Source organism: Macaca thibetana, chromosome 15, assembly GCF_024542745.1.
Source record: "Macaca thibetana thibetana isolate TM-01 chromosome 15, ASM2454274v1, whole genome shotgun sequence".
NCBI classification, from domain to species: domain Eukaryota; kingdom Metazoa; phylum Chordata; class Mammalia; order Primates; family Cercopithecidae; genus Macaca; species Macaca thibetana.
Genome location: NC_065592.1, coordinates 53,424,658 through 53,431,816, shown reverse-complemented (window position 1 = coordinate 53,431,816; position 7,159 = coordinate 53,424,658). Strand labels below are relative to the sequence as shown.

The 7,159-nt window shown below is 37.6% G+C and overlaps 1 long non-coding RNA gene across 1 annotated transcript; it reads right to left on the bottom strand.

Annotated features, from left to right (window-relative positions):
• Positions 1–639: 639 nt before the first annotated feature.
• Positions 640–6,667, bottom strand: LOC126937180 (uncharacterized). The gene is made up of 3 exons (XR_007719676.1): positions 4,756–6,667; positions 3,418–3,498; positions 640–913 (listed from the first exon to the last, which is right to left on the bottom strand). It is a non-coding gene; the product is annotated as an uncharacterized LOC126937180 (long non-coding RNA).
• Positions 6,668–7,159: the final 492 nt, after the last annotated feature.

Sequence of the window (7,159 nt, the reverse complement as noted above, 5' to 3'; positions counted from 1 at the left end):
AAGATAAATTTTAATGACATTAACCTCAGATGATTAGAGTTTAATCATTAATTCAAAATTTCACAACACTTCCTTTACAGGTTTGAAACATGCAACCTGGAAGAAGACAACATTCAAATGCAAAAAAATCCCAATAACCAACTCCAGTATAATTCAGAAGAATGAATTTAGATAATTGATAAAGCAATGATAAAAAACTTGTAAAATAGTACTACTACTGTGTAGCATTTAGAGATAAACAAAGTATTGACCGGCAGTGGTGGCTCATGTCTGTAATCTCAGCACTTGGGAGGCCGAGGCGGGTGGATCACTTTAAGGTCAGGAGTTGAGACCAGCCTGGCTAACATGGCAAAACCCCATCTTTACTAGTAATACAAAAAAAAAAAAAAAAAAAAAATTAGCCAGGTGTGATAGCACGTGCCTGTGCCCAGCTACTCAGGAGGCTGAGGCATGAGAACGGCCTGAACCTGGGAGGCAGAGGTTGCAGTGAGCCGAGATTGCACCACTGCACTCCAGCCTGGGCCACAGAGTGAAACTGTCTCAAAAAACAGACGTAGACGAAATATTTAAATATCAATCATACTGTTTCATGTAAAACTGTGTCATTGACTCAACTATAATTGGTAACGTGGATTTGTAGGAAATATTTTTTTAAATGAAGTAAAATCCCATTTCTTAAATAAGTGATTTTTTAAAAAAAAGCTTTTTTCCAAACCTTTCCTTTGGGTCTGAGAGACTGGACATGTAGATGCATTTTTCTTCTGTTCTGAAGTGGCATCAATAAAAGCCTTCCCACTCGTTATGGCAGCCTTTATCTCTATTGCTTGTGCTGGGCCCGAATGATTCCAGTGGGGCTTGTTAGCAGTGGGACTGGTACCCTGAGTGGTCTAATGATTTCTTTATTGGTTGGAGCCTATAGGGCATCAACATAAAACAAAGGAAAATGATGAAAAATTGGTAAGATTGATAATTTTGCCTTTCTTCTGTCATAGAAGCTCGTTGGGGGCCTTACAGCCAGCCACACAGTAAATGGACTACATTTGTAATGCCACATGTGATCCAATGCATGCATAGTTGGAGTATCCTCAGAAATGAGCAAATAATAAAATTGAATAACTATTGAAACATAATTTAAGAAAGTTTTCTTGAACTAAAAAATTAAACTTCATACAAGTGATACTTTGTATGTAGACAGAAATAATAGAATAGCTAATAAGACATATCTACTAAAGTTATTGGACTTCAGAATTAAAGGAAGAATCCTTTGGATAACCAGACAAAAGTATCAAGCGACTCAGAGGGTGAAATAGCAGGCAAGCATCAGACTTCTCCACAGCAACATTTGTTATAAGAGAATGGAACATGTGAAAGAATGTTTAGCTTCACTAGTAATTAAAGAAATGTAATATAAGATAAGGCAATAAAATTTTAACCAGATTTGCAGGCTTTAAAAAATTATAATGTGCATCGTAGGTAAGGGAAGAGAACTCCAAAACACTGAGGACTATAAATTGTCAAAATCCTTCTGGAACGCAATACAGCAACATGCTTTAAAAATGTTAAAATTCTTTATCTTTAGTCCAATTATTTCAACTTGTGAGAATTCTAAGGAAACAGTTATTTACAAAGCCAAAAACTATTTATATACAAGAATTATATACAACTATTTATATACAACTAATTATATACAAGGGGATAACAGGGAGTAGGAAGTAGGTGGGACTACAGGCATGCGCCATCACACCTGGTTTTTTTTTTTTTTTACATAGCACAATAAAATTAAAACTATAAACACCACAACATTTGCAGTTAAAGGAAAATAATGTTAGCCACCAAAAAACTTTATAAGCAATAAGAGGAAGATAACTAGCATTTATTAAGTACTTATATATTTAACTCTGGGGTAGGCACTCAATTTTGCTTTCATGGATAAGGAAACTGAAGCTCAGAAAAATTAAATAACTTGCCCAAGGACATCCAACTATTCTATGAAGAACTGAAATTCAGGTTTTCATTTGTGATTTGGAAGTATAAACTCTTTCTGCCATGCAGAAAGTTTGTTAAGTATCTTTTTTTTTTTTTTTTTTTGAGACAGAGTCTCACTCTGTTGCCAGGCTGGAGTACGGTGGTGTGATCCTGGCTCACTGCAAGCTCCGCCTCCCTGGTTCAAGCGCTTCTCCTGCCTCAGCCTCCCGAGTAGCTGGGATTATAGGCACGCACCACCTCGCCTAGCTAATTTTTGTGTTTTTGGTAGAGACGGGGTTTCACCACGTTGGCCAGGAGGATCTCGATCTCCTGACCTCGTGATCCACCCACCTCGGCCTCCCAAAGTGTTGGGATTACAGGCATAAGCCACCACACCCGGCCTAAATATCACTTTTTAAACACAAAAGTGTTAAAGGAATACTACTCACTGAACTGCTTTTTCAATTTATCTTTTATATGTCATAAAAGAACTTCAGCACTTATAAATTACAGAAGTTTCAAATTATTTTGAAAAACCAAATTTGATTCTTGTTATTTCAGGTAGTTATACTCTGTAAGTCACCACAAACTCAGAATTAGTGAACATTGAATCCATTGCTCCTAAAACAAAAAATATGGGGGGTTAGGTTCAGGTAAGTCTCTGGTCATATATATATATATATATATATATATATATATATATATATATATATATATAATTTTTTTTTTGATCAATGTATCATCTTGCTTTATGTATGTGTCATGTTTACAGACATCTCATTTAATACCCTTGTGGCCAACAGCACTAAAACTCATGCCTGAACAAAGCTTATCTAGCACATATTTTCTCTGTAAGGCACATCACATTCTTTTTATGCTTAGGAGCACTAGACAGCACTACAATGAGGGGCAATTTTCAGCACAAAATCACCAAGAGAAAGCATACAGATGCAAAAAACCTGGCACTAAACAGACTGCAAAAGGACATTTGTTTACAGTGTGTGAGCTGAAGCAAGAAGGCTGTGTCACCTTCTTCAGCCTTAACTGGGAATGTGCATGTCAGGCAATTCAAATTTTTTGCCACTTCCATTGTCTGTGAATGATCTCATAAGCACAGCAAGTCTTGATTTTAAGGTTATAATTTTACTGAGTAGGTGAATTCGCAAGTTTGGAATCTGTGAATAATGAGGATCGACTTTTAAAATTTGTGGTTAAGAGGCTATACAATGATAATATACCTGCTTTTAATGAAAATGTCAGATCTGTGGGTGGGGTGGGGAAATGGACAAGAAAATGCTAACAAGCAGGAATCAATGTACTGACTGCCAGTAAACTGTGCCCCCTAGTGGACAAAAGGATAAGTAATCCTAGAATAACAAAACTGGAAATAACAAGGTATACACTTTATATAAAGTTTTGAGCTGGGTGGAGATGAGGAACTAAATAACTCACATCAAATTTGCCAGACTGTGCAACTCTCTTTTTTGGTCCAGAAGTGTTTTTGTAATATAACGTATCATCCTTTTCTGAAGCCTAGTGGAAAAAAGAATTATCCAATTTCAGCATAGTAAAGGCAAATTTAGCATGTTTCTCAAAAAGCCATATGAATGTAAGCAACAAAGTATTGGACAATTTTTTTAATAAAAATTCACAAGAAATTGAATTTGGATAGTTTTACACTTACAGATTCCTATAAAAGAATCCTCTAGTCCAGGAGCAGTGGCTCACGCCCGTAATTCCAACACTTGGGAGGCCAAGGCAGGTGCATTACTTGAGGTCAGGAGTTCAAGACCAGCCTGGCCAACTGGGTGAAACCCTGTCTCGACTAAAAATACAAAAATTAGCTGGGTGGGGTGGCGCCCACCTATAGTCCCAGCTACTTGGGAGGCTGAGGCAGGAGAATTGCTTGAACCTGGGAGGCGGAGGTTGCAGTGAGCTGAGATTGCACCACTGCAATCCAGCATGAACGAAAGACTGAGACTCCATCTCAAAAACAAACAAACAAAGAATCCTCTAATTTAAGAAGTCAACTATAAGTTACTGTATATAGTATGATGGCCTCTGGAAACAGTCAACTCTGCCAGACACTATGGCTGGCCACTTATCAAGGCTTTTGCCTTGTCATTCCAATATATTATTGATCAAAACTATTAGAATATGTGTGTTATGTACATGTATATTGTATAGAATTTAGAACATATATAAAATATGTATTTAAGCAAAACTCTTAGATTTAAGAAAACAAGAATAAAAGAAAAAAATGCTAACGTGTTTAGCAGTCTTTTCCTTATGAGATTCACTTTCAGTGAACTCATTAGAAACTTAGACATTCTTTCATAGTGTCATCAGAATGACTGGGAGTGTCATCTTCAGTACACCCCTTATCAGACTTGATTGGATCAGAATCAAATTTGGCTAATTTGCTGTCTTCAAAAGTAATGAGGTCTTGATTATTACCCTGCATTCTTGGCACATTGTCTTTTGCAAGGTCATCTGAATAAGAAATGTGGAACTGGCGTGGTGAATACCAACATCTAGTTTCTTCTTTTTGAGTATCATAATTTGTTTTTACATGTTTTTTGCTCTTTGGGTAACTGATTACAACTTTATTTCATTGCCACTGAGAGGTGCAGAAGATGAACCTCCTTCTAAAATGCAGTCATGATTTTTTTTCATCCCCAAATTTTCCCTTCTTAGGTACTCTTCTAATGTGGAACTGGCGTGGTGAATACCAACATCTAGTTTCTTCTTTTTGAGTATCATAATTTGTTTTTACATTAGTTTTAATACCTGGTGATGTTTTCATGAGCAATGTAAGTAGTTGTAATTTGTTACTATCATCATCTATTTGTGTGGTTAGTTGGCTTTTATCTTTTTTCTTCCTTTGTGCCACTAATTTTAAGAGTTTTCTCCTTCAGAGGTGTGATATGTATCCATTTATCCTTATAATGATGTTTGAAGCCTCTAAACAGTTTAGATTTCTTAGAAGTGGGTATGTCTGGAGGCACATCTATTATAAGATCATCTTCATATACTGGACGATGTTTTAATTCTTATTGGTGAAACAGAAGGCCTTTGGCTCTCCCAGGACGTGTGGCAATCTTCACTCACAGATGTTTTCAAGTGGCAGAAGTGCTGTTGATCAGCCTCATCCTGCTTTGCTTAGATGCCCCAAGTAGCTCTGCAGAATAATTGAGGAAAGGATCATATTCAAGATCAGTCTCTGGACATTTGAGGTCCATCACATACTTTCCAGGCTGTCTTTGCTCTTTGATGGTGCAATTCCCTTTTCCTCTGGGAGCAGGCTATTTTCAGGAAAATCTTGCCTCACATCTGTGTCATTCAAGGAGGCCACAGGGCTTTGAGTCAGTTCTTCAAGTGCTGAAGTTCATTTGGAGATCACTCTTCTTCAGCCTCAGCCTTGACTGACTCATTTTTCTGTTAATTCTTTCCAATGTTTCCATAGTTATTTCTAGGACTGTCAGTAGAAAATAAGTTTTGTTTTATCATTACAATCATGATGAAATTCAGATTCTAGAATACCCTGGAGAAGTAGCTTTCTATCAGAAAGACATTAACCCTTCCAAATCCAGTTTTAAATACAGGAGGTAGTTTACCAAGTGATCAGTTCTAGAAGGAGAATGAGAAACCATTGGTTATCACTGTTTAAGTTTTTCAAATGTCTAGCTCATTCCCACGACTGATTAAAATACATTTACACCTTATTACTAATGTGACTATACATCAGTAGGACAAGACTTGTTTGTGCATAATTGTTTGTGTCAAACGTGACATGCTTTCTATAGAAAATATTCACATTACCAAGCAATGACAATTTGGAAACTTAGAATAACTGAATATCACTTACACAGAACCATATGTAGTCTTATCTACTGATACTTCTCCACTGTCCACAAGAAAAATGAATTTAAAGCATTAGTCTTTCCTTCCTTTAGTAAGCCTCAACATTCTAAGGTCCCTCATATCTATAGAATGCTTCAAACACAAAATAACCCCAAGCCCTTAACAACCATGAAAATCTAAGAATTGATAGATAAAACTCCAGAGTAGCTAGATCCACACTACTGAGGAAACTCAGGAGAGTGACAAGACACAGGCTTGAAGTAACAGCTGTCCACAACACCCTGGCAGCTCCTTCCCTAATTTTTACTAGGAGAAATACGACCTCTTCCCAAGATACACTTTCCTGCATCAATTACAGGATAACTTATACCTTTCTCCCTTCTCCCAAACAAGAGATTTCAGATCTGAGATGTGGTCCCAATTATATTGTTTTTTAAAATTCTGAATTTATTTTAGATTGCTTACATATGTTGTTAACACACACATGCTTCCTCTTCACACAATAAGCTTTTTCCTGGCTCAACAGTCTTTCAACTTACCATTCATTTCCTATTAAGAAATTAACGTGATTGAAATCCAAAACAATGTAGTGGAAATGTGACATTTTGATAGATGGGGAAGGAGAGGCGCATGCACAAGAATGAGAATTATCTTAGGATCCAAAGATAAAGGCCTGGATCTAGTTTCTCTTTAAATTAACTTGGAAAGGGCAGTAAACTCCAGATAAGCAGGCGGAGGAAGTGCCTTTTGGCTTAAGCTGGGTTTTACTTGGTTGCAATGATTTAGAAAGGGCTGTTAAATAGTGCTTTGGGGGCACTACTGAAAAAACATGATTATACTTTCCTTCCCTGCCACGAACAGTGTTACGTTTTTTTTGTTTTTTAACTTCACCAGACGCTAGATTTGGAGGGTTAATTTTGAAGTTTGAAGGCATGCTTACAATCTTTTCTCAGGCTAGAGCTGATTGGGAACAGCTCCTTTGATTGGTAATTATTCCTTGCCTTCACCAGAATTAACAGAGGCCTAACAGCCAGTTTTCTTCTTACCTTTTCTACCTTTCACAAGAGCACGGGAAGCTCCTTACAGTAATTCCACGTTGGGAATGAGTGATGGAGAGAGGATACCTTGCACCTGTTTCTTAACAACCAGCAAATCTGTGCACGGCAGCCTAGGCGCCTTCCTAGGATCCTGCGTTCCCAAGAAATGCCATTTACTGGTCTTCGCAAAGAGCTCATGCGCCCACCCAAGCCCCTCGCCCACCACTTCCTGAGCTGGTGACTTTGGCCCCGCCCCCATCTGAGCAGCGCGTAGGTCCACCTACCCGGGCACC